The sequence below is a fragment of the Hibiscus syriacus genome, unplaced genomic scaffold (assembly GCF_006381635.1).
Source record: "Hibiscus syriacus cultivar Baekdansim isolate YM2019G1 unplaced genomic scaffold, ASM638163v2 tig00110057_pilon, whole genome shotgun sequence".
Classification (NCBI taxonomy): Eukaryota; Viridiplantae; Streptophyta; class Magnoliopsida; order Malvales; family Malvaceae; genus Hibiscus; species Hibiscus syriacus.
The window spans coordinates 1,336,341-1,362,846 of record NW_024062581.1 but is presented as its reverse complement, the minus strand read 5'-3'; the positions used below and the strand labels follow the sequence as shown (position 1 = coordinate 1,362,846).

Below are 26,506 nucleotides of genomic sequence, written 5' to 3'. Positions count from 1 at the left end.
TATCAAGAAGCGGAAAGACTTAGCCAAGTCTTTCATAGAGAATACAAGTATATTAATGATATGAGACCAGAACGGTTATGCTACAAAGCTTGGAAAAAAAGCATAATGAAAGTTTCTGACAATACGCACAACGATGGAGGGATTTGGATGTGCAAGTTCATCCACTTTGGATGAAAAGGAAACTAGGAAGTGTTTGTGCAGACCCTGAAGGCACCTTACTTCGAGCACCTGGTGGAAATCACATTTCTTTCATCCAAAGGTGCCTTCAAGGTCTGCACAAACAGCTTCCTAGTTTCCTTTTCATTCAAAGGAAACTAGAAATGTGTATGCGTGGGAAAACCATGGGTTCCCGTTGAAAGTCATTTCCAGTTAACCTGGCTATCATTCTTTCCCGGTTCTTCTGGATTTCATTCCTCTTTTCTTGATAACTGGGCTGAAAACAAAGCCCAAACTGATCTAGTTTCAAAATAGGAAGGACTGGATCGATCCTTCCATGCAGTAACTTCCCAAATCCCCTTTCGGTTTTGGCACCTCAGCCCAGGGTTTGCTTGATCTCTATCTTGGTACATTTAAAGAATCAGGGTTTAGGAATCTTCTTTTCTTCTGCCACAAATGGAATTCACAAATTCCAAGGAGCGGAATGAACATTCCACCGCTTTCTCATCTACTTCGATGTATGGGGCCTCCGTGGTCACACTTGCTACAATATCTTCCTCAACATTGATAATTACTAAGGCCCCATCAATAACAAATTTAACTTTTTGGTGCAGTGTGGATGGTATTGCACCTGCTTGATGGATTCACGGCCTTCCCAAAAGATAGTTATAGGACGACATGATATCCATCACTAGAAACTCGACATCATATATGGTAGGTCCGATGGTCAATGGCACCTCGATCTTGGTAATAACCTCTCTCTTGGTCCCATCAAATGCTCAGACCACATTCTGGCAGGTTCATATGTATGATGTATCTATGGGCAGATTTTTCAATATAACTAAAGGTATCACATTTAGGGTTGAGTCATTATCAATCAACACAGTTGGTAGGGCATGCCCCTTGCAATACGTAGTGATATACAATGCCTTTGTTCGGTCTCTTCTTCCGGATGAAATCTCATCATCCGAAAACAAGATAAGATTATCAGCTTGAATATTGTTCACCAGTCGATCCATCTTACTGACTGGTATGTTTTACGGCATGAACGTTTGATTTAGGACTTTAAACAGTGCCTCCTGATGTGCCTCTGAGTTTAACAATAGTGTCAATATTGAGGTGTGCGTTGGCAAGTTGTGGAGCTGTCACTGTACTCGCTATGCTTCAGAATTTGAGGAATTCTTTAGCTTTTTCCTCCTTTATAGGTTGGTTTATAGCCATCACATCTTCTTTGAAAGGCTCAAGTGGTCTCTACCCCACTTTGCTATCACATTCTTTGGAAGTACTCACCTGGCATTCGTACTTCTATGGCACTTGTCGACTGTCCTTGTATTGAAAAGGCCAAGGTGCTGTGATCACCACTTGGCTGGTGTTGTTGCTGTCATATTTTTCTTAGGGGTAATTATCAAAGGATTACCCCTACCGAATCTTTTGTCTGATGATTCTCTGGTAGCGCAAATGTCTACTTCCGGGGAATCCTGAACTTCTTCATAAAATTCCAGCTCTTTACTGTCCATCATGAACTGGACCAATGATTTGAATTCTGGGCAATCTTGACTGTTCTGTGTGGGATATTTTTCTCTCACGCATACACATTTCTCTTTTCCTTCAGGTTCCCAGATAACAATAGTGCAGAACTGAGGATTTGATTCAGAGGTGGATTTTGAATCGACCATTTGTCTCAGATCGATGAATGCGAAATGAAGAGGAGTGCAACTTACCTATTGAATTGCTGAGAATATAGAAAGAGAAGAAAAAAAAATACTTCACATGAGGAGATGATCGAAATCTTGAATTGGGCACTAAAGATAACATAAAAGAGGTTAAAATAGACACAACTCTTTCGGCTTAAGCATGGAAAACTTGATAACCTTGCTTCAAGACTACAAAGATATGTTCGCTTGGTTGTACCAAGACATGCCAGGGTTAGACACAGGTATGGTAGTCCACAAACTGCCAATCAAGCCAGAATCCAAACCTGTGCAGCAAAAGCTAAGAATGATGCGACCTGAGATGCTCCTTAAAATCAAAGAAGAAGTAAAGAAGAAGTCAAGAAGCAATTTGATGCCGGTTTTCTTCAAGTGGCCAAGTATCCAGAATGGGTGGCCAACATAGTGTATGTTCCGAAGAAAGATGGGAAAGTTCACATGTGTGTTGATTACCGGGACCTTAACAAAGAAAGTCCCAAAGACAACTTTCCTCTACCCCACATCGACACGTTGGTAGACAATACAGTCGGGAACACTTTCTTTTCATTCATGGATGGATTCTCGGGATATAACCAGATCAAGATGCATCCTGAAGACATAGAGAAGACCACATTCGTCATAATCTGGGGAACTTTCTACTACAAAGTGATACCCTTCGGTTTGAAAATGCTGGGGCAACGTATTAGAGAGCTATGGTGGCCCTATTCCACGATATGATGCATAAAGAGATCGAGGTTTATGTTAACGACATGATTGTCAATGCACAATCCGAGAATGAATATGTCGAGAATTTGGGAAGCTCTTCCAGAGGTTAAGAAAGTTTCAACTGCGACTGAACCCTAGCAAGTACAACTTCGGGGTAATATCCGAGAAGCTATTAGGCTTTGTGTTCAGCAGAAAGGCATCGAGGCTGATCCTGATAAAGTTAAGGCCATCTAGAATCTACCTCCACCACGAACACGAAAAGAGGTCCGAGGTTTTCTGGGCAGATTGAACAACATAGCATGGTTCATATCTCAGTTGACCGACAAATGTGACCCAATCTTCCGTCTTCTCCGAAAGAACGACCTTCAGAGTGTATGACGAGAACTGTCAAATTGCATTCGAAAAAGTAAAGGAGTATTTGTCTCGCACTCCTATCTTAATGTCCCCTATCCCAGACAAACCTATGTTCTTGTATCTATCCATATTCGAGAACTCAATGGGGTGTGTCTTGTGTCAACATGATGAATCTGGAAGAAAGGAAAAAACTATCTATTATATAAGTAAGAAGTTCACCGATTGCGAGGTCATATATCCTCCTATCGAGAAGGTTTGTTGTGCTCTAGTATGGGCTACGAAAAGACTCGGACAATATATGTTGTATTACACCACTTGGTTGATTTCCAAGTTAGATCACCTAAAGTACATGATGGGTGTACCCGCTTTATCTGGAAGGTTAGCCCGATGGCATATACTCTTGTTTGAATTTGACATCGAGTACGTGAGCCAAAAAGCAATAAAAGGAAGTTCCATATCAGAGTTCTTGGCAAGTAGAATCGATGAGAATTATGAGCCATTGGACTTTGATTTCCCAGACGAAGACTTGATAGCTATATCCTTAGAAGAAACAAGTACTTCAACAGACAGTTCCTGGAGAATGCATTTCGATGGTGCATCAAATGCATTAGGACATGGCATCGGGGCAATCCTAATCTCCCCATAAGGGAATCATTATCCATTCACTAGCAGACTGAACTTCTATTGCACCAATAACATGGTAGAGTATAAGCCTGTGTCTTGGAATTCGAGCTGCACTGGGGTAAAATATAAAGACCTTGCGGATATATGAAGATTCGACATTAGTAATCTATAACTCCGTGGAGAATGGGAAACCAAGGATACAAAGCTGATGGAATACTGAAAGCTAATACTGGATCTGCTTGAAGAGTTCGATGAAGTCACCTTCCACTATGTGCCAAGAGAAGAAAATCAAATGGCTGATGCCTTGGCTACCTTGACAGTCACTTTCAAGGCTGGTAGAGCTGAAATGATGCCAATTGACATGCAGTCGCATGAGTACCCGACTCATTGTTACCAAATTGAAGAATTGGATGACACTAAGCCCTGGTACCACGATTTTGCAGTACATTAAGCTTCGAAGTTATCCAGAAGAAGCCACTAAAACTGATAAAAGAACCATTAGAAGATGATAGCTGGATATGTCCTTGACGGAGAGGTCTTGTACAATAAAAGCCATAATCAAGTCTTGTTAAGGTGCGTCGATGCTGAAGAGGCAAAAATGATAGTGGAAGAAATACATGAAGAAGTTTGTGTAACACATGCAAATTGACATGTGATGTCAAGACAAATACTGAGATGCATATATTTTTGGTCCACACTGGAAAGTGATTGCATCATCTATGCTGGAAGATGTCATAAATGTCAAATTTACGGAGATAAAATCAATGTTCCACCTCATCCATTCATGTAATGACATCACCATGACCTTTCTCTGTGTGGGGCATGGATATTATCGAGCATGGATATTATCAGGCAAATACATCCAAAGGCTTAAAATGGTCACCGATTCATTCTTGTGGCAATCAATTATTTCACCAAATGGGTAGAGGCTGCATCATATGCCAATGTCACTCAATCTACTATTTGCAAGTTTTTGAATAAAGAAATCATATGTCAGTATGGTCTACCTGAAAGGATAGTTACCGATAATGCTATAAACTTGAACAACAAGATGATGGATGCTGCTTGTGAGCAATTCAACATAAAGCATCACAACTCTACTGCTTATAGACCAAAGATGAACGGAGTAGTAGAAGCAGCAAACAAAAACATTAAGAAGATAGTGGAGAAAATGACCGAGTCCTACAAAGATTGGCATGAAAATTTACCTTTTGCTTTGTTCTCTTACCGAACCTCGGTACGAACCTCGACTGGGGAAACTCCATTTTCACTAGCTTATGGAATGGAAGCAGTGCTACCCATTGAAGTAGAGATTTCGTCATTCCGGGTCTTGACATAAGTCAAACTAGATGATGCAGAATTCGTGTAATCCAGATATGATCAGCTTAACCTGATAGACGAAAAGAGATCGAAAGCCATTCACCATAGTCAAATCTATCAGAAATGAATGATTTAAGTACATGACAAGAAGGTGTGCCTGAGAATATTCAGTGAAGGAGATCTGGTGTTAAAAAGAATTTCGCCCATTCAGAAAGATTTATGAGGAAAATGGACGCCAAATTGGGAAGGACCTTATGTCGTGAAAAATGCCTTTTTAGGAGGAGCCCTTGTCCTGGATGAAATGGATGGACCTAAACTGTTACATCCCATCAATTCGGATGCAGTCAAGAATAAGTTGCTTAGGATGAAAACCCGAGAGGGCGTCCTAAGTTGAAAAAGAAAAGAAAAAAGAAAAGAAAAAAAAAAGAGAAAAACGTTTAGGGTGAAAACCCGAAAGGGCACCCTAAATTAAAAAAAAAGAAAAAAAAAGAACAAAAGAAAAAAGAGAAAAGAAAAATAAGGTGGTTTCAAGATGAAAACCCGCAAATGGCGTCTTGTATCCAAAGATGGGTCCAAGTTAAAAACCCGAAAGGGCAATTTGGATATTGATTCAAGAAATCCAAACAGTGGAAACATCCCAACATCTGAATCTTCTACAGAATCAACGAGTCGGAGAAAGGTTGCACACTTCAGAACGTTGTCGCATTTTCGAAGATTCCTTGACAAAGGCTGCGTTCAAGGTCACCTAATGGCTTTTCAGCTCAGAAGTGCCCACATTATCTAGATCTAAGACATTCGTTCATACTTCATCATGTATTCATATCTCAGAATGTTTGTCATGTATCGCTTGTTCTTTTTTCCCTTATGAATATAAACATTATTTTCTTTAAATCAATTCCCTTTGAGCATCTTGGGTTGAATTTAAACTTAATGATTTATTTAATCATGCCAAAGATAATTTCATTTTAATGTAGAAAGATTCATTGAAAAGTACAGGTACCCGGAAGCCGATCAAGGCTCATGCACATACTTGAGATGGTCGGGAAGCATTTCCCAAATTAAAGATCAAAAAATAAAATTTGCACACCAGATTTGAACATTGAAGAATTCAAGATCGGGAATCAGAACTTCAAGATTCCAGAATCAAGATTTCAGACAGGCAATCGGAGATCGATATTTCTCTCCAGATTCCAAAATAACATATGTTGCATATGCATTTAGGCATACCTAAGAGCATTGCATTCATAGCATTACATTTTTGCATAACTTTACAGGTTTTAGCTAGAGTCGATTTCAACTTTGAAGCGAAGGATATTGGACTCGAAGTGACACAATTTGTTTGAGATTGAATTTCAACTCCACGACGAGGATATCCAACTCAAAACCCACTTTCTCAAGATTGGATTTCAACTTCACGACGGAGGATATCCAATTCAAGGCTCAACTTCACGACGAAGGGGCCATCCACGATATCAACTCCATGATGAAGGATATCATACCCACAAATCCACGATTTTAACTCACGACAGAGGATATCGTACCCACAAATCCATGATTTCAACTCCACGACAGACGTTATCGTACCAATTATACATTGGATTTTAACTTCAGAACGAAGGATATCCAATTCAAAGCTCAACTTCATGGCGAAGGGGATTCCCAATTTCAGAGCCAATTTCAACTTCATATTGGACTCAAAAGAATACAACTTACTTGGATTTCAACTTCACGAAGAAGGATATCCAGTTCAAGGCTCAACTTCACGATGAAGGGGCCACCCACGATTTCAACTTCATGATGAAGGATATCGTGTTCTCAAATTCAAAGCTCAACTTCACAGCGAAGGGGCTTCCCAGTTTCATTCAGAGCCAATTTCAACTTCACGGCAAAAGATATTGGAATCGAACAATACAAGCTTGGATTTCAACTTCATGACAAAGGATATTCAAGTAAGGCTCAACTTCACAATGAAGGGGTCATCGTACACACAAGTAGCATCCATCTCTAGATTGGATTTCAACTTCACGATGAAGGATATCCAACTCAAATAAGAAGTGTCTGTCAATAAACTTTCCAGTTTCAGAGTTAATTTCAACTTCACAGCGAAGTATATTGGCCTTGAAACAATGCAACTTACATTCGATTTCAACTTCACGACGAAGGATATCCAATTCCAAGGCTCAACTTCACGACGAAGGGGCTATTCCAACTTCACAACGAAGAGTATCGTACCCCAACAGATTAACCCAACTTCATGACGAATGAGTCATTTGTGACATAACAACACCAAAGTATTCAGGTCAAGTTTCAGCTTCACGATGAAGTATCTTGAGCTAGAAGATGGTTCAGAGGCCACGTGCCAAAAGCTTTAAGTTCGATTTCAACTTCACAACGAAGGATATCGTGCTCAGAAGTTTCCAGTTCATCTCAACCTCACGACAAGGGAGTCATTTCGTAATTTAATCTAGATTGACAAACCAGTTTCGATGTCGGATTTTAATTCAACAACGAAGGATATTCGATATGGACAAAATTTTTGTCTTTCAATCTTTGTTCCATTTTCGTTACACGATAATGAGCAAAGAGGGGCAGCTGTAGACACTATATTTCGTCCCTATATAAAATATATATATATTATCTTATATATAATATATATGTTATTTATATATATTATATATGTTATTTACCTCTCCTTATTTCTCTTCTTTACAAGCCTAAATAAGAAAACGAAACCCATTACAAAACCAAGGATGGCCCAGCAAAAACACCCTAGTGGTCCAGACCCGATAGATGCGTGAACCAGGGTTTGAAAACCCTAATTTCCTATCCTTTGTTTTAGCTACACCGCACGTTCCCCCTGAGGTTCCCTCGCGCTGCACGCCTCTCCAAGAGTCCCGAATCGACCGGCGTCGTGTGGGGTATCAAAATCAACAACCCACCACAACAAGCAAAGTAATAAGAGTTAGAGTTTGATTACGACTCGAAATAGCCTAAAAATAGGATTTTTATTCCTATAAATTCATGTAATCAAACACACGAAGGGCAGAGAGAGATTTACACAAGAAAATCACACGAAATATTGAGAGAAATACCGAACAAGATTCGAAGTCTTTTGTAACAAGTTTGAAGAGAAATAAAAAGGTAGTATTATTTTTACCTTTGTTCGTTCGTTTTTTACTTTTGCATGATGAATGTTGCTTGAGATTTGGCTTGGAAACGACCAAAGACCGAAAGTCGATGACCGAAAAAGGGGTAGTTCGAAATCTTTCTTTTTAGATCTACACCCCTACGAGGTGTATTTTAAAAATCTATGTTGATTTTTGGAACGAGTGTGAAAGGGGCTTTCGAACTGTAAAATAAATTTGATTTTACCGCTGATGACCGGTGGTTGGCGCCGATCAACGACGACGGCGAGACGACGTGGGGCGATCGAGGCCAAAATCTATAAATTATAACCTGTGTTCATCCACTGGGATGAACATGCGAGAGAGTAATGAGAGAAAGGGGGTGGGTTTTTGGTTTTCAAATGAGACTAATAAGGATTTAATTTTTTTAAGTCTTATAGTACACCCGCGGAGCCCGACCGACCTGACCCATAACCCGTCAGACCCTCGTTTTTTCAAGAGTTAGTGGGGAAATCCCACTTTTGGTCCTTTTGAGTTTAAAGTCTTTTAATTTACCCCCTAAATTGAATTTAAACCATGATTCTCCTTTGATTTGGCCACTCGATTTTCTTTTCTTTTCAATTTAACCCCCATTAATTTCAATTCGTGTTTTAATTTTTTAATTTTATTTAGTTATTTTTTTCTTATTTTTATTATATATATTACATTTTATTAATTTTATTATATATATTTTATCATTAGTATATATATATATATATATATATATAATTATATTTCCTATTTTATTTCCCATATTTTTTTCTTTACTTTTGGTTTTCTATTTTCTATTATTATTATTATTTTTCTATTTTTTTTATTTTTTTATTTTTTATTTTTTCTCTACTTTATCTTTTTGTCTCCCTTTTATTTGTTTCATTTATTTATTTGCATTATCTTCTTATTTTTATTTAGTTTTTACTATGAATATATTATTATTATTATCTTTCTTCATTTTATTTATTTTATTCATTTTTATCTTTACTTTATTTTAATTTATTTTTATTCATTTATTTTCTTTATTTTATATTATTTTCTTTATTTCATTCATTTTTGTATTTTCTTTATTATTTATTTTCATTTTTTTTCTAACACATTTTTTGAATTTTAAAGGGTACATTTTCAATCAATCAGAGGTAAGTTTTGGATTGTTATTACCTTTTAATTTAAACTTATAACTTTCTTAATTAAAGACAACGGGAAATTATGTAGTACCGAAAGGGCAGTTCAAGGGTGCTAACCTTCATTGACTGTAACCGACTCCCGAATCCGACACATCTTTGGTAAGACGCAGATCAGCTAAGAAATAAGGTATCCGATCAACCCATTTGTTTAAAAATAAATGATTGGTGGTAACTCCTAATCCATTTTCCTAAGCGAAGCCCAATTTTGGGCCCACCCGAAAGACGGTTTTGACAATTAGTACCATAAAATAAATGAATTTGGGTTCTGACAACTAGTAGAGTATTACAATTGATCCATATAGATCTTTATGGGCCAATTAGAACTATTAGCTTGAGTGGAAAACAATATTGCTTTGTATTGGTAGATGACTATTCTAGATATACTTGGGTTCTATTTTTAAGTACTAAAGATGAAGCATTAGAAAAATTCATCACGTTTTCAAAAGTAATCTAAAATGAAAAAGGTTACTCCATAACTAGTGTTAGGAGTGATCATGGTACTGAATTTGAAAATCTTGGATTTACTGATTTTTGTAATTCTAATGGTATTAGTCATAATTTTTCAGCTCCGAGAACCCCTCAACAAAATGGAGTTATTGACAGGAAAAATTGAACTTTATAAGAAATGGTTAGAACCATGCTTTGTGAAAACAAATTGCCAAAATATTTTTGGGCAGAAGCCACAAATACCGCTTGTTATGTTATAAACCGAGTAAATGTTTTCATCATTTTGGATGTAAATGTTTTGTTTTAAATAACGGTAAAGAAAACCTTGGCAATTTGATGCTAAAAGTGATGAAGGAATTTTTCTGGCTATTCCTTAAATTCTAAGGCTTATCGAGTATTTAATAAAATAAATTTTGTGGTATGATGACGTAGGTATTATAAAAACAAATGACGTTAGAAACGACGTTGGAGAACCATCATCAAATGAAGAAACAAAAGATGAGGAAACTCATGATGTTCTCGAGAATTCAACCATTGAAGAAATGGAAGTCTCTTACCCAAGAGAATACAACTATGTCAAGGATGGTGAGATAATAGGTGATTCATCCAAAGGGGTAACAACTCGATCTTCTCTTAGAAATATATGTAATTATGTTGCATTTATTTCATGCATAGAGCCTAAAAATATCAAAGAAGCATTAGATGATGAAAATTGGATTTTGGCTATGCAGGAATAATTAAATCAATTTAAGAGAAGTATGGACATTAGTTGAAAGGCCTAGTAATAAATCTAATGTAGGTACTAGATGGGTATTTAGGAATAAGCTTGATGAAAGTGGTAATATAGTAATAAACAAAGATAGACCCGTAGCTAGGATGGAACCAATAAGAATGTTATTAGCGTTTGCATGTTTCAATGAATTTAAATTATATCAAATGGATGCTAAAAGTGCATTTTTAAATGGTTTTATAAAAGAAGTGTATGTGGAACAACCTCCTGGTTTTGAAGATTCAAAATTTTTAGATCATGTTTTTAAATTGACAAAAGCTCTTTATGGTTTAAAGCAAGCTCCTAGAGCTTGGTATGAAAGATTGTCAAATTTTTTAATTGAAAAAGGTTTTTCAAAAGGGAAGGTTGACACTACATTATTTTTAAAACATAAAGGTAAAGATTTATTAGTAGTTCAAATTTATGTTGATGATATAATATTTGGTTCTACTAATGATGCTCTTTGCAAGAATTTTCTAAACTAATGCAAAGTGAATTCGAGATGAGCATGATGGGGGATCTCTCATTTTTCTTGAGACTCCAAATCAAGCAAAGAAAAGATGGCATCTTCATCAATCAAGCAAAATACGTCAAGGATATGCTCAAGAAGTTTGGATTGGAAAATGGGAAACCTCATGTCACTCCAATGAGCTCATCTACAAAGTTTTACAAAGATGAATGAGGTAAATGTGTGGATGTTAAATTGTATAGGTCAATGTTTGGCTCTTTGCTTTGTCTAACCGCAAGTAGACCAGATATTATGTTTAGTGTTTGCTTATGTGCTAGATTTCAATCATGCCCTAAGGAATCACATTTACTAGCTGTTAAGAGAATCTTTGTATACCTTAAAGACACTCTAGTTTAGGACTTTGGTATCATAGAGACTCTAGCTTTAGCTTGCATGCCTTCTCTGATGCGGATTATGGGGATGAAAAATAGATAGGAAAAACACCTCCGGTACTTGTCAATTCCTAGGAAATATGATGATTTCATGGTTTTCAAAGAAACAAAATTGTCTTGCACTATCTACCACTGAAGCGGAATACATTCAGCCGGAAGTTATTGTGCACAAGTTTTATGGATGAAACAAAAACTTTTAGATTATGGAATTGAAGTTAGTACCATACCTATCAAGTGTGACAATACTAGTGCTTTTGTCTCACTAAGAATCCCATCCAACACTCTAGAACTAAGCACATTGAAATTAAACATCATTTCATTAGAGATCATGTCGCTAAAGAATATATAGTTCTAGAATTTGTTGATACGTTGCACCAATTAGCTGATATTTTTACAAAACCTTTAGGTAAAGAAAGATTTTGGACACTTAGGAGAGAATTATGTTTGACCAACCTACCTTGACTTAGTGTTTAAAATAATTTTAGCACTTTTAAATTAGAATTGAAAAATGCTTATAAAAATAATATTTTTGATTGCATTTGTTGCTAATAGTTAGGGGAGTTTATGATCTTTAGAGAAAATTAATTGTATGTTCAAATAATATTTAAGGATATATTTGATTGATTGAATATAGTTAATTTTCGTAATATGAGCTTCCAATACCACTAGAGCAAATCAATTTAGCATTTTTAGTGTTTAAATACATATTTTTAACTTTTTTGTGCACCAGGTATCGATACCCCTTCAATGTGTATCGATACCCCCTTTAAATGTGTATCGATACACCCCTATAAGGGTACCGATACCCCATCGGGTTCTGGTCTTTAAATTCCTAAAATCTTCTTATTTTGTCAAAACCATTAAAAAATACTCAATCCCGCCGCTCATCTCTCTTTCACCCCTAATCTTTACTTTGCCCAAAATCAACGGTTTCAAGTCGGATTTCATTCATTTTTCATCTCCTAATCCTGCTAGCTTCATCAAAATCATGCAAAAATCATCACATTCCTCTCAATGTGAAAATTTTCAAGGTATTTTCCTAAAACCACTAGTTTATTAATTTTTGAACTTAGACTAGTTTTGATTAGTTCTAGGTTGAACTATATATCGGGCATTGATTATATGATGTTTCTAAAATAGATTCTACAACCGATTTCATCAAAAACACAAGATTTGGTCACAAAATTTCAAATTTTTGAAATAAAAAAAATTTGATTTTAAAATTGTTGTTTTTGATTTAATATGTTGTTTTGAAAACTAGATATTGATTTTCAAACATTGTTTTCAAACATAGTTTTCAAAATTGCCCATTAGGATTTATTTTTGAAAACCTTGAAATATTGAGGACTCATTTGAGTTTTGGGATTGATTATATTTGCAAACATATGTTTTCAAAATTGTAGGTATTTATCCAATTCTGATTTCTTAAACCATGTCTAAATACCCTAGGAAATCATCTAGTCGTTTAAAACGACCACCAAACCGACCTCTAAATCCATCTCTATTCAACAAAATCTTAATCCTGATGATCCCAAAATGACTATTCAAAACTCGTGCTTTAACGAACTTGGCCGTAGGGATAATCTTTACCATAAGTTTGTCTACTCTTCGAGTCGTACAAAATTCGGGAAGAACGTATTCCTTCTCTTCGAGCTATGGTAGAAATGAACTTTAGATATCTTCCTACCTTACAAGCTTGAAATGAACCAGTAGTTTATCAACAACTTGTTCAAATTTTCTATTCAAATGTCGTTTGTATCCAAAACCAAGTTAGAACCGAAACAATAGGAATTCGATCATATCTTCTAGGTCAATTCATTTATATTGACTCGGATTACATTGCTAATGCCTTTGATTTAGATAATATCAGTTTAGATAATGAAAAAGAAGTAGTAGGTACTCCTTACAAGGTCAAGTCGAGTGCGAGTGTGTTAGATCACCACGATCGCTTTCTCCATCTTATGATCTCTTGGTGGTTTAGATCATCCGGAGGAAAATACTCCACTTTTAGAGCTTTAGACCTTTGGTTGATACATTGTATCCAAAATAATAAGAAAATAAACCTACCTCGAATTCTCTTTTCTAAACTCGTTGAAACCGTAAACCTTATCTCTAATAAGAAAGTTTGTGAAACTCTAGTTTACGGTTGTCTTTTGAGTAACCTGTTTATCAAAGCCCAGCTTAGAGTTCGGCTTGATGTAGCCATCGCTCTAAAAAATGAAATCAATCTGAAATCTTTAAAGAAATCGGGATAGAAGAAGAAAATGATCAATAGGCTTTATCCACTGAGAAAACACAGGGAGCTAGTTCTTCACGAGCTCCACCTGCACCGGCACCAGCTGCGGACGATGATCCAAAGCTTCAACAACTTATGCAAGATATCGATGATATAGACGACGAGCCGGCACAACAAGAAAGTTAAATACCTTCACACTTCCAATTGTTTATGGAGACATTGGATATAAGGTTTGCATCTTTAGAGTCCCACTTGACTGCCATGGGACTCAACATTTGGAGAATCAACAAGAAATTCGAGTTACTCGCGAAGCAGTGAATAATCGATTCAATGTTGTGGATGATAGACTCGATGCGCTTACACGAGATATGGCTAATATATGGGCACATCTATCTCCTCCCATCCTCCTACAGATGCTTGAACTTCACTTGCTAGTTTTCTTTGGTTGAATCATAATGGATCCTAACATTGTCTTTAAAACACTTTGAATGTTTGGATTTGTTTAAATTTGTGTTTTTGGATTTTGGATGTTTGAATTATTTGTTTGGATGTTTATTTTGGTTTGAATGATATTTGAATGGTTATTAGTTATTTGAGCTTCAATTTATTTTTATATTTTGCATCATTTAGACACATATGACCAATTACCATTACACATTGTTTATGAATATTGATTATGGACTAATGTCTAATCTTCTCTTGACTTTCATCTTAGCAACTTACGCTATATCTAAATATCAATTGGCTTAAATTTTAAATTCTTGTTTAAAATCGTTTTCTAGAGTATTTTTTGATTTAACAAAAAAGGGAGAAGTGTTATAGTAGTAAAGGGGTGTATTTTTTCAAAAACGATTTCAAAAATGATTTTTGAAAGAAAATCTTAAAATTACTAAAATATTTTATTATATCAAAAAGGGGGATATTGTTGAAAACATTTTGATGTTTCGATATAAAAATTAAATGTTATTTGATTTTAAGATTTTATAATCATTTTAAAGTATTTTCGATTAAATTATTCGAATATCAAAATTTTACTCCAAGTTTTCAAAGGTTAATTTCAAACCTTACTTAAGTGTAAAATTGTGTTTTAATCTTAAAATATTTTTGAAACAAATTTTACAAAGGATTTCGAGCCTTAATCGAGCTAAAAATAATTTTTAAATAAAAGGGCTTCGAGAAAAACAGATTGCTCAGTGGGTACCGATACCCCTCGTAGGGTACCGATACCCTTATGCAAGTTTTGGCTCTGAGAAAAACAAAATGCTCTATGGGTACTGATACCCCCTTATAGGTATCGATACCCCCTTATCGGTACCGATACCCCTAGTCATTTAACGGTCGAAATATTTGAATTTTACACTGCAGATACCGATACCCATTAAAGAGGTATCGATACCCCACGCTCCCAGCAGCTTTTTTCTAGAGGGTTTTCACACTACAACGGCTCTAACATCACCCAAATGATTCACAACGGCTAGAATCAATCCAAGGTGTATTTAAACAAGTTCTGAAGCCATTTATCAAGTAGAATTCATTGAGAAACAAGATAGAAAGCATTAAACATCAATTTGTGCATTTCAAGCCAATTTTCCTTCAATATTCATTTTGCTTTCAAGAAAACATATTGTGCTCATTTGTAATCATCTTTGGGTTTTTTTTCTTGTTATAGAATTGTGCAAACACATTGCCTTGTGAGGTTTTTCTGTAAGTTTGCAAAATTTTTATTTTTCTCTTTTGGGGGAGAGTGTTCTCAATAATTTGGGGTATAATTCTTGTGGGATTTGTAAGGTTACTCTTTTTTCCTCAAAAGAAAGAAAAATTAGTGAATTTGTCGAAAATCCTTAGTGTAGATAGCTAAAATAGTGGACATAGACTTTGGTTGAGAAAGTCGAACCACTCTAAATCGTTGTGCAATTATTTTCTACTTTCTGCAAAAGCTTCCACCAAAATTTTTATTGCCAATTCACCCCCCCTCTTGGCTATTTCGTCGATCGATTAACTCAACATGATTTTTCATAATTTTTTGTTCATCATAATGAATTTTGGTTAAAATTGATTTTCAATGTAAATGATATCTCTCTAACAATTGATATCAACTTTTCAAATGCTTTGATTTAACAAATTTTAAAATTTTACCTAAATTTAAAGGTTTATGCATGTACTTAAAATGTTAAAGATATCTCTCTAACATTTGATATCAAATTCTTCAAATATGAACTTGTACTTAATTTCAATTATTGGTATTGCATAAAGTATTTTAGACTTAGATATATTGAATTTCATGTACTACTAACATGTTTGTTATTCTTTGTTGAAATTCAATTTTTTTAGTGCCAAGCTTTTAAAGTCACTTTTTGTTTGGAATGCAATTTTTGAGGGGGAACTTTGATTTTTCAAATGTTTTTAATGACAAGTTTATCACTTACTCTCCAATGTTATTTTTTAACGTTAAAGTTGAATTCTTTTTGATCTAACAAAAAAGGGGAGAAGTATGGGTTTGAAAAATTCAATTTCTTAATGAAAAAGGGGGAGCTGAACATTTTCACATATTTTCCAAACAATGGGTAACTTTTTTATTAAACATTTTATTAAGGGGGAGTTTTACCAAAAACAATTTTTCAAATGTTTTGTTATATCAAAAAGGGGGAGTTTGTTGAACTATATTTTGATATAACAATTAAGGAAAATGTTTTTGGACTTGAATTGAATTTATTCAAAAGTTTTCAAAGTTTTTCAAAAATAATTCAAAGTCCTTAAAAGTGGAATTGAGCACAAAATACGTTTTTGTACAAGTAGTATCGATACTGTTCTTACAGTATCGATACCTCATGAACAAGTACCGATATTGTTCATATGGTACAGATACCAATGTAAGGTAAGTATCGATACTTACTAGGTAGTACCGATACTACCAGCTTTGCTCAAATTCTAGAATGCAAAAATGGTATCGATACTGATTTGTATAGTAGTACCGATACCATTGCATAGTATCGATACCATCAAGCCCTTACGGCAAGTTGATTTAAATATAAACAAAGGTAGTACCGATACTCCCTTTAGGAGTACCAATACCCCTTGGTCTGGGCAAGTTTATTTTGCACGAAAATTGATCCCCAACGGCTCCAAACCACCTCTAACGGCTAGAAACAACCACAACTTGATTCCAACATATAAATACAAGTTGAATACACTTGAAGAATATTAGAACACCTATCCAAGCAATCAAACACAAGAGAAGAGCTTTTCACTTTTTATTCCAATTCTCTTGTAAATATTTTGTTCTTGTGAGTTTTTAATTTGTAAACACCTTCATTTTTAGAGGTTTTATTTGTTTACAATATTTTTCCTTGTAAAGAGTTTTTGGTTCTATGTTAGCCAATTGAAATGATAGGGAGTGTAAAGGTTATCTCTTTATCCTTGAAAAAGAAAGAACAAATTAGTGAATTTGTTAGAAAATCCTTAGTGAGGAGCTAAGGTAGTGGATGTAGACTTGGTTGATAAGTCGAACCACTTTAAATCCTTCTGCCATATTGTCTTATCTTTTTCTTCTCCTTACTCCCTAAATTCAAATTTATCTATTTACCCCCTTTGCACTTTTTCGGTTGTCAATTGAGCCTCTTCATAATCCCAACAATGTCGTATGAGAATCATTATTTTAAAAATAAATTTGTCTTGGTTTGTATAACCATAAAATATACTTCGTCTAACGAAATTAATATAATACTTCAAAACGTGTACACCCGAATATTGAAGTGGAAGACAATAAGTACCACTCTTCTCAAAATGATAACTTTTTGGTTGAAAAATATTTTCGGTAATCAAGGACAGACGCAAAATTTTATGTTAGGAGCGAACTTAAATTTACAAAATTTCAGGGGAAAAACTTGAACTTATAAAATTTTAAGGGGGTAAAAATAGATTTTCAATAAAAAATCTAAAATATGTGATAATTTTAAATTTTTAGGGAGAGTGATCGCCCTCACCTGCTCCCATCTAAGCCCATTCCTGCCGGTAAGTGAATCGACAAAGAATGTTGGAAGATAGAGGAAAAAACTTTTATTTTTGGATAAATTACGCTTTTAATACCTACACTATCAGTTTTAGCCTGTTTTAGTACTTAAACTTTCAATTCTTTCAAAATCATACCCAACTTTTAGTTTTTGTTTCATTTTAGTTTTGCCATTAAAAACTTAACGACAATGCATTTTTATGGGTAAATAACATAATTCATCACTCATCTATCTTCTCACTCCTATTTTGGTACCAAAGTTTAAAAATTTTCAATTCAACTACTCAATTTTCAAATTGCTTCTATTCTAATCACTCTAATTTAATTTATTAGTAATAATTTTTGTGCCATGACATTTTTTACTATTATTTTATTAATATATAATTAAAAATAAAAAATAAATTTGAAAGTTAAAGTGATTAAATTAGGAGTATTTTGAAAATTAAGTAATTAAATTAAAAGTTTTAAACTTTAGTGACCAAAATAGGAGTGAGAATACAGTTGAGTGATGAATGATGTAATTTACTCATAAAAAGGTACCACATGCAAATCACCGGTCAAGTTTTCAACGACGAGGTACTAAAACAAAACAAAAAAACTAAACATTATGTATTATTTTAAAAAATTGAAATTTATGTACTAAAACAGACCAAAATTAATAGTTTAAGTACTAAATAGGTAATTTATCCTTTATTTTTTCACATCCCTAAAATGAAGAAAACAAAGTTGTTTATAGTATGGGTGAGCAAAACTCGACTCGGCTTGAAAAACCGATTTTTTTGACTCGACTCGACTTGAAAACCCTCTACTCGAATTGAGTTCGAGTTGCAATTTCATAAACTCGACTCGGCTTGAAAATATTTCAAGTTCAAATCGAGTTGTAAAATACAACTCGAATAACTTGAATTTTTTTTAATAATTATTAGATTAATTTTCAAGTTTGTGTCGAAGTTTGAGCCGAGTCTCTCGACTTTGTATGATATATGTGAATCATATATGAAAAATTACAATATATATATATATATTGTATATTGTTATAAAATATTATTTAAATTGGAATCAAATAATGTCATAATATTGTAAATATTTATAATTAAATTTAAATGGAACTCAAAAATTTGACTCGACTCGAGCAAATTTCAAGTCAACTCCCAGTTATAAAATAGGACTCGACAACTCGAATAACTCAAGATTTTTTGACTCGACTCGATCGAACGTTCACCCTAGTTTATAGGATTAGACAAAGGGACAAATGGATAAAAAGCAAGTAACATTTTTTAGAAAAAATGGTTAATCCGAGATAATAATAATAATAATAAATTAATAAATATTATTTATAATCAAATGAAACAAAATACTTAGAAATAATTAAAATAGAAGAATGAAACTTGTTACTCATGTGTAGACAGAGAATTATATGAGTAGAGTAAGATAAACGAAGAAGGATTTTTGTTGAGACTTGTATAAACAATTTCCTTAAGACAAATTCTTCATCTCCTAGGTGCTTTGAGAAACGTTGGACGTCGGTCTCCCAGGATACAACAACAAACGATCAGAACAGTAAGCACAACCGCAGTGATCAGTCGAACACAATCTTGCATTTCTATATCAATGGAAGGAACGAGTTTGGAAAGAATTTTCTAAGTGTTTTTCCTATTCCAAAGTTCTAAACTTGTGTAACTTATGTCTCATTGTGCCTAAACTAGTCTATATATAGGGAGAGAAAATTGACTAAAAGGTTAAAACCTTTCGATGAAATGACTTAATCTTTTGATTAAAAGACTTCTCTTTTGGTGAAAATGCTTAACCTTTTCATAAAAGAATTAATCTCTTCATTAAGATAATTGTTGAATAGGTATGATTGAAAGAATGCAATTTTAAATCAAAATTTAAGTTCATTCAACAAGTGACACGACTTATAATTAATTAGTTATAAATAGCATCAATTCATTCAATTTTTCCAATAACATTTATAAAAATAATTAACTAGCATAAATATTATTTTAAATATCATAAAATATTTTTAATATTTTATTACAGTTATAATTAAAATATAAACGAATAAAATAATATTATATCGAAAAGATTGTTTCCGAAAAGAAATACACATAAATCAGACTGGACCAAACCAAACCAAATGGTTCCTACGCAATTTGATAATCTTTGCATTATAGCGATTAAGCGTAGTTATCATATAGTAAATTAATAATTGCGACTAAACTAGTGTTTAATATGTTTTTGATTTGGGTAAAGATCACAAATAATTTCCCACCTATAAGGCATTATTTTGTTGAGTTTTCAACTGTTAAAAGTTACAAAAAAATTCTTAATTTTTTATAATCGGAGAATTCAACAAAATAACATCCTATAATTAAGAGATCATTTATATGTTTTACTCTTTAGATTTTCAATTTCTCCCTTTTTTTTCTGTTTACCTTTAATTATAGAATCGTCTCAAATATTTTTAATACTTTAAAAATATATTCTTATAAAATAAAATTATATTTGTTTATTTTGAATAATTAATTTAATATTTTACTAAGAAATGATAGAAACACAATTAAACTTTGTTAAAGATATTATCTTTATTGTTTTCTTAAAAGATATTCATAAATACAATTAAAACAAATAAGAGACTATCACTAACTTATAATATTATCAAACATATTCTTTTTATTATTTTACTCGTGCTTCTCTCCAAGACACTGTTCAATTGCATCGCATCTTAGTATACTCAATTTAATAATAATAATAATAATAATAATAATAATAATAATAATAATAATACAACTGGACATCGTTGTTTTTTTAAAAAAAAAACGAGTAGCATATATATGTTATTATTAGCAGGAAAAGTCTGGTAGGCAACGCCGACCCATTATTTACATTTGAATCACCAAGCTCCAACTTGAAGGACCAATCCCACACTTGGCTTCATTTTCTAGCCTTGTGCTTCCACCTCCGCTACCTGCCTACAAATTGGATTGTTGAATCAGGTACCGTTTTCTGCAACATTGCCTGAAAGAGTTGTCAAAACCATTTTTTTTGGGTAAAACAATTAAATATTGTTTAAAAAACGATTATGACTTTAATTTGGAAAAATTGGGGAATTTGGAATTAATTTGGACTAAATTGAATAGAGTCGCCATCGACCTTTAGGTTAGGTAGGTCGAATACCTAAAAACGTCTTTTAAAACAATTTTAAAAAAATCATTTTATAAGACAAAATTTGGTATGCGTCACCAAAGATTCGATTAAATGGATTCGGGAATCGGTTACGTGTAGGGAATGATTAACACCCCACAACGCCCAAAAACTGGTACTGTGTCGCTTACACATTGTCGTAATGGTAGAAATTACAAATCGAATATAAAATTAAGATGTGATCCATTTATTGAAATTTAATCAATTTGCTTCGAATAAATTAATTACAGAAAATTATTTAACTCGAAAAGAAATATCGAAATTAGTAATCCTCCATCAGGAAAGCTAACTCGACTATTTCTAGTTAATAAAAGAATATTCCCTCATTGATAAATATGCAAATCGAATATAAATGAAATTAACGTTTGCATTCAAATAAAAATGAAATAAATACTGAATTAAAAAACACACATTGCATTATTAAAATAAATTAATTAGTAAAATATACTCGACTTGTTGCAAGTTCCTATGTCGTTAAAATGCCGTATCGGATCGTACCACTTCGACCAAGTGGTACTTTCCACGCCCATTCTACGCATACGTGTTCTTGAAAATATAATCGAATATTTCATACATAGATAAAAATATAATGAAAATAAATGTAATTGGAAATACAAAATAAAATATTTACATTACTAAAAAACATTATTTACATAATACAAATAACCGAATAACAAGTACAATAAAATCATACATAAATGACTAAAATAAAATATTCACAAATATCAGGGATAAATTCAAACATCTACCAAAATACCTATCATATAAAATCAGAGACTAAAACGAAACTATTACAAACATTGGGTCCAAAGTCAAATATCCACAAAATGACATAACATACATTAATAGGGCTAAAATAGAAATACATAAACATAATGGATTAAATTAGTAAAAGCATAAACTAACAGGGCTAAAAAGTAATTACCATAGTTCAAATTGCACATATTAAATAATACAGGTGTTAAAAATGAAAATAGCCCATAAATATTGTTAGTGACCAAAATGAGATAAACAGAAAGATAAAGGATCAAACTATACTTAAACCAAAAGCCCAACAATGATTAAAATAAAAATCCTACAAAAGACATGGCCAAATTAAAACATCAAAGAAATACACCATATATAAAATTAGTGACTAAAATGAAATAAATCACAAATCAGGGCTCAAAACAAAGTATTTGCCCAAAGCACACTAGTGATCAAATAGGGATCAAAATGAAAAGGTATAAAATATTAACTCCAAAATAGAATAAATATAAATCATTAATTGATGACCAAAATGAAAACTACATGAAATTAACAGCTAGATATATAAACATTTAAAAGACATAATATAAGACTAAAATGAATTAAAACAAAACATTAAGACCGACTAATAATTAAACCAAAAATGAAGCAGTGACTAAAATAAAATATTTAGAAATGATATGACCAGATTCAAATGTCAACAAAAATACACAACACAAGCTACCAGTGACTAAAATAAAATAACTAAAAACATTGATACTAAAGTAAAACATACATAAACATGACAAAGTAAACAAACTAGTGACTGAAATACAAATATTGTAAAATACACGTCTGAAACAGAATATTAGAAATTTCATTTAATGATTAAATAATACGGTTACAAAGAAACAGGGACCTATAATGTGATTTACCCTAAAAATATGAGAAACACGGGTGAGGTTCTCAACAAGAAGGGACCAAACATGCTATTAGCCCCTTTAGACTTTGAAAACACGGGAATGAGTTTACAAAGGAGAAGGGACTAAATCTGAGATTAACCCTTTTTATAAAACAAGCTGAAACCCTCTACCCACTGAACGGCGCCGTTTTGGAAACAAGTTATAAGCCTTGTTTTAGGATTTAGAAAACCCTATTCCCATTTGGTTTCATTCTCTCCCTCAGCAGTAATATCGAAGCATTCAGGGGAGAGCTCTCCCAGCTTCTTCATCGCACGAGGCGGCCCAAAGTCCCGACCACCGTGAATCGGTGGCCACGAGACGCAGAATAAACGAAAGGGTCCCGTATCACCGCTATCAAACCCTAGAATCCACCCTAAAAATAGTCCTAACCCGAAAATAGAACCCCAAGCCCGTATGAGATTACCTTTGACCACAAAGTCCTCTGCTCCGGTGAAGCAATCAACGGCCGGACCGAATCCAAGGTAAGCCTCTCACTCTATCTCTATTTTTCTCTCGAGCTTTCCTCTGTTTCGAGCCCCCACCCGAAGCTCCCTCTGTGTTTTTTTTTTCGAAAAACCCCCGGAAAAACTCTCCTTTTGTCGTTCTCTCCATTCAATTTATGGTCTTCTTTGGATAGATATCATGAGATCTAGAATATAGGGCATGAGCTTCTGATTTTTAATCTGTTAAATCCCGAAGAATCGGGATTTAATCTTAGTTTTTTATGGGTTCTTGATTTGAGGGTGATTTGGTCCACTGTTGATGATGTTTTATTTTCTGTTTGATTGGTTCTGCTGTAGATGACTGTGGTGACGTGGGAACGACGGCTGGACCATCGGAGTGGGCCGGAACAGTAACGGCGGCGTGGCATCCTTTCCTCTGTTGGGGCGGCTGCTGATGATTAGGGTAAACCCTAATCTATATTTGGGTTACTGAGCGGGCCTGGGACAGGCTTGGACCTGGAACTCGGGTTGGTTGTAATTGGTGGGCTTTAGGTTTGGGCCTCGGGTGGGCTTGAGTTGTATTTGGGATGGCCTGCACAAAAATTTAATAATAATAAATAATAATAAAATAATAATAATAATAATAATAAAATAACGATAAAAAAAACCCGGACAAAAACGGGTGTCTACAGCTGCCCCTCTTTGCACATTCTTGTGTTAATCAAGAATAGGGCAAAGACGACAAGACATCACGTTTTTTGTCTGGTTCTCTTTCTTTTGACCTAAAAATTGGATACTTGTTTGTTGGTGGGGGCGACACTGCTCATACATGATGAAGAGTTCGGGTCGTCTAAGGGTGACACAATTCCTACGTGATGAAGAAATCTGGTCGAGGGATGACACTACTCATACATGATGAAGAGTTCTTGGCCATCTAAAGGTGATAACACGGTTCCTACGTGATGAGGACGACTGGTTATCTTAGGGTGACACGGCTCCTACGTGATGAGGAGGTCTGGTCGAGGGATGGCACGGTTCCTACGTGATGAGGACGGCTGGCCATCTTTAGGAGTGGTGATAACTCGGTTCCTACGTGATGAGGACGGCTGGCTATCTAAGGGTGACACGGCTCCTACGTGATGAGGAGGTCTGGTTGAGGAATGACACGGTTCCTATGTGATGAGGACAGCTGGTTGAGGAATGACACAGTTCCTATGTGATGAGGACAGCTGGCCATCTTTAGGAGTTATGATTTCAAGAGAAACCGATTCAAAGATTTGTTTCAAAAGAAACAGACTCAAAGATTTGTTTCAAGAAAAACAAGCTCAAAGATAACGTGTTTCAAAAGCAACTGTCTCGAAAGAGACAAAATTCGTTTCAAATGAAACAACTCAAAAGATGACGTTTAAAGGGAATTGTCTCAGGCGAGACAAAATTTATTTTTAAGGGAAACGTTCTCAAATATCGGTGTTTCATGGGAAACTGTCTCAAATGAGACAAAATTCATTTCAAGGGAAACGATCTCAAAGATGTTTGTTTTGTTTCAAGGGAAACAAATTCAATGATGGTAAATTTTGTTTTCCAAAGAAACAAACTCAAAGATTTTTCTCAAAGAAACTGTCTCGAGAGAAACAAAATTTTGTTTCCAAAGAAAGAGATTCAATGATTTTTTTTTAAAGACATTGTCATAAGAGACCAAACTTTGTTTTTCAGAAAATTGTATCTTAGTGAGACAAAATTTTGTTTCCAAAGAAACAGACTCAGATTTTTCTTTAAAAGAAACTGTTTTAAGGGATAAAACCTTGTTTCCAGAGAAACAAACTCAAAGATGATCTTGTTTTAAGAGACAAAATTCATTTGAAGGGAAACGACTCAAAGATGTCATTGAAAGGAAATTGTCTCATGCGAGACAAAATTTGTTTTAATAGAAACGATCTCAAGGTGGGTATTTTCAAAAGAAGTTGTCTAAACGATCTCAAAGGTGGGTATTTTCAAAAGAAGTTGTCTTGAGAGACAAAATTTTGTTTCAAAGGAAACAAACTCAAAGATTTTTTTTCAAAAGAAATTGTCTTTAAGAGATAAAATTTTGTTTCAAAAGAAACAGACTCAAAGATGGATCACATCTTAAGTGAGACCAAATTTGTTTCAAATGAAACAATCTCAAAAGTTAGTTTTTCATTAGAAACTGTCTCAAGAGAGACAACATTTGTTTTTAAAGAAATAGACTCAAAGATGATTTTGTTAAGAGAAACAAACTCAAAGATTTTCAAAATGAACATATTCAAAGATTTACTTCAAGAGAAACTGTCTCAAGAGATACAAAATTCATTTTAAGAGAACAGATTCAAAGATTTTTTTCAAAAGAAATTATCTTAAGAGAGACAAATTTTGTTTCCAAAGAAACAAACTCAAAGATTTTTGTTTCAAAAGAAACAATCTCAAAGATTTTTTTTCACAAAATTGTCTCAAGAGAGACAAAACTTTGTTTCAGACTCAAAGATTTTTTTCAAAAGAAACAATCTCAAAGATTTTTTTCACAAAATTGTCTCAAGAGAGACAAAACTTTGTTTTAAAAGATTCAAAAATTGTCGATTTTGTTTATATGGAAATAATCTCAAAGGTGTTTTCAAAAGTGTTTATTTTGTTTCAAATGAAACAATTTCAGGATTTGTTTAAAGGGGAAACTGTCTCGTGCGAGACAAAATCAGCTTTGAAAATCTCAAGTGATATTAATTTTGCTTTAAGTACAACAACCTTGAAATTTGTATTATGAGATAAAATGATGTCTCAAGCGAGACAAAATTTTCTTTAAGATATAGTCTCAAATGAGACAAAATTGTTTTTAGAGAAATTGTCTCAAGCGAGACAAAGTTTGTTTTGAGGAAAACGATCTCAAGTGAGATCAACTTTGTTTAATGTGAAACAAATTCGAAATTTGGATCTCAAAGGGAAAAGGTCTCAAGCGAGACGAAATTTGTTTTGAAAGAAACAACAATCTAAGGTGAGATTAATTTTGTTTTTAGTGAATCAAATTCAAATTTGTATCTCAAAGGAAAATGTCTCAAGCGAGACGCAATTTGTTTTAAAATTCTCAAAATTTGTGGAAAAATGTCTCAAGCGAGACATAATTTGTTTTAAAGAGAAAGTTGTCTCAAGCGAGACAAAATAAAATTTGTTTTTAAGAAAACTATCTCTAGTGAGACGACACTTTATTATTTTTTTTTTAAAGAAAATAATCTCAATAGCTCAAAGTTTGTCTATTGATTCTTGCATGTTGAGGAAACGTCTTCAGAAGATCTGATTGTTGACTTCAGGAAGCCAAATATGTGGACTGCATTGTTCTTTCAAGTTGAAAACATCTGGTTATTTCCGAGCTCTTATTTCCTGAAAAGATCAGAATGATGCATTTTTGACTAACTATCTTGGATATTATGATAGATGTCAATATGAAATTTATTTGATTTTTTTATTGAATTTGTCCTCAAGTGAGGAGAAAAATGTCTTTAATACACATGATGATAAATGTTTGATACAAATTTTATGTATCATGTATGTATGTGTATGTATGTATGTATGTATGTGTATACTTTTCTCGAT

The 26,506-nt window shown here is 33.7% G+C and overlaps 1 pseudogene; it reads left to right on the top strand.

The window, feature by feature from the left end:
- The first annotated feature begins 11,691 nt into the window (after positions 1 to 11,691).
- Positions 11,692 to 26,506, top strand: part of LOC120214316 — a 30,727-nt pseudogene continuing 15,912 nt past the window's right edge.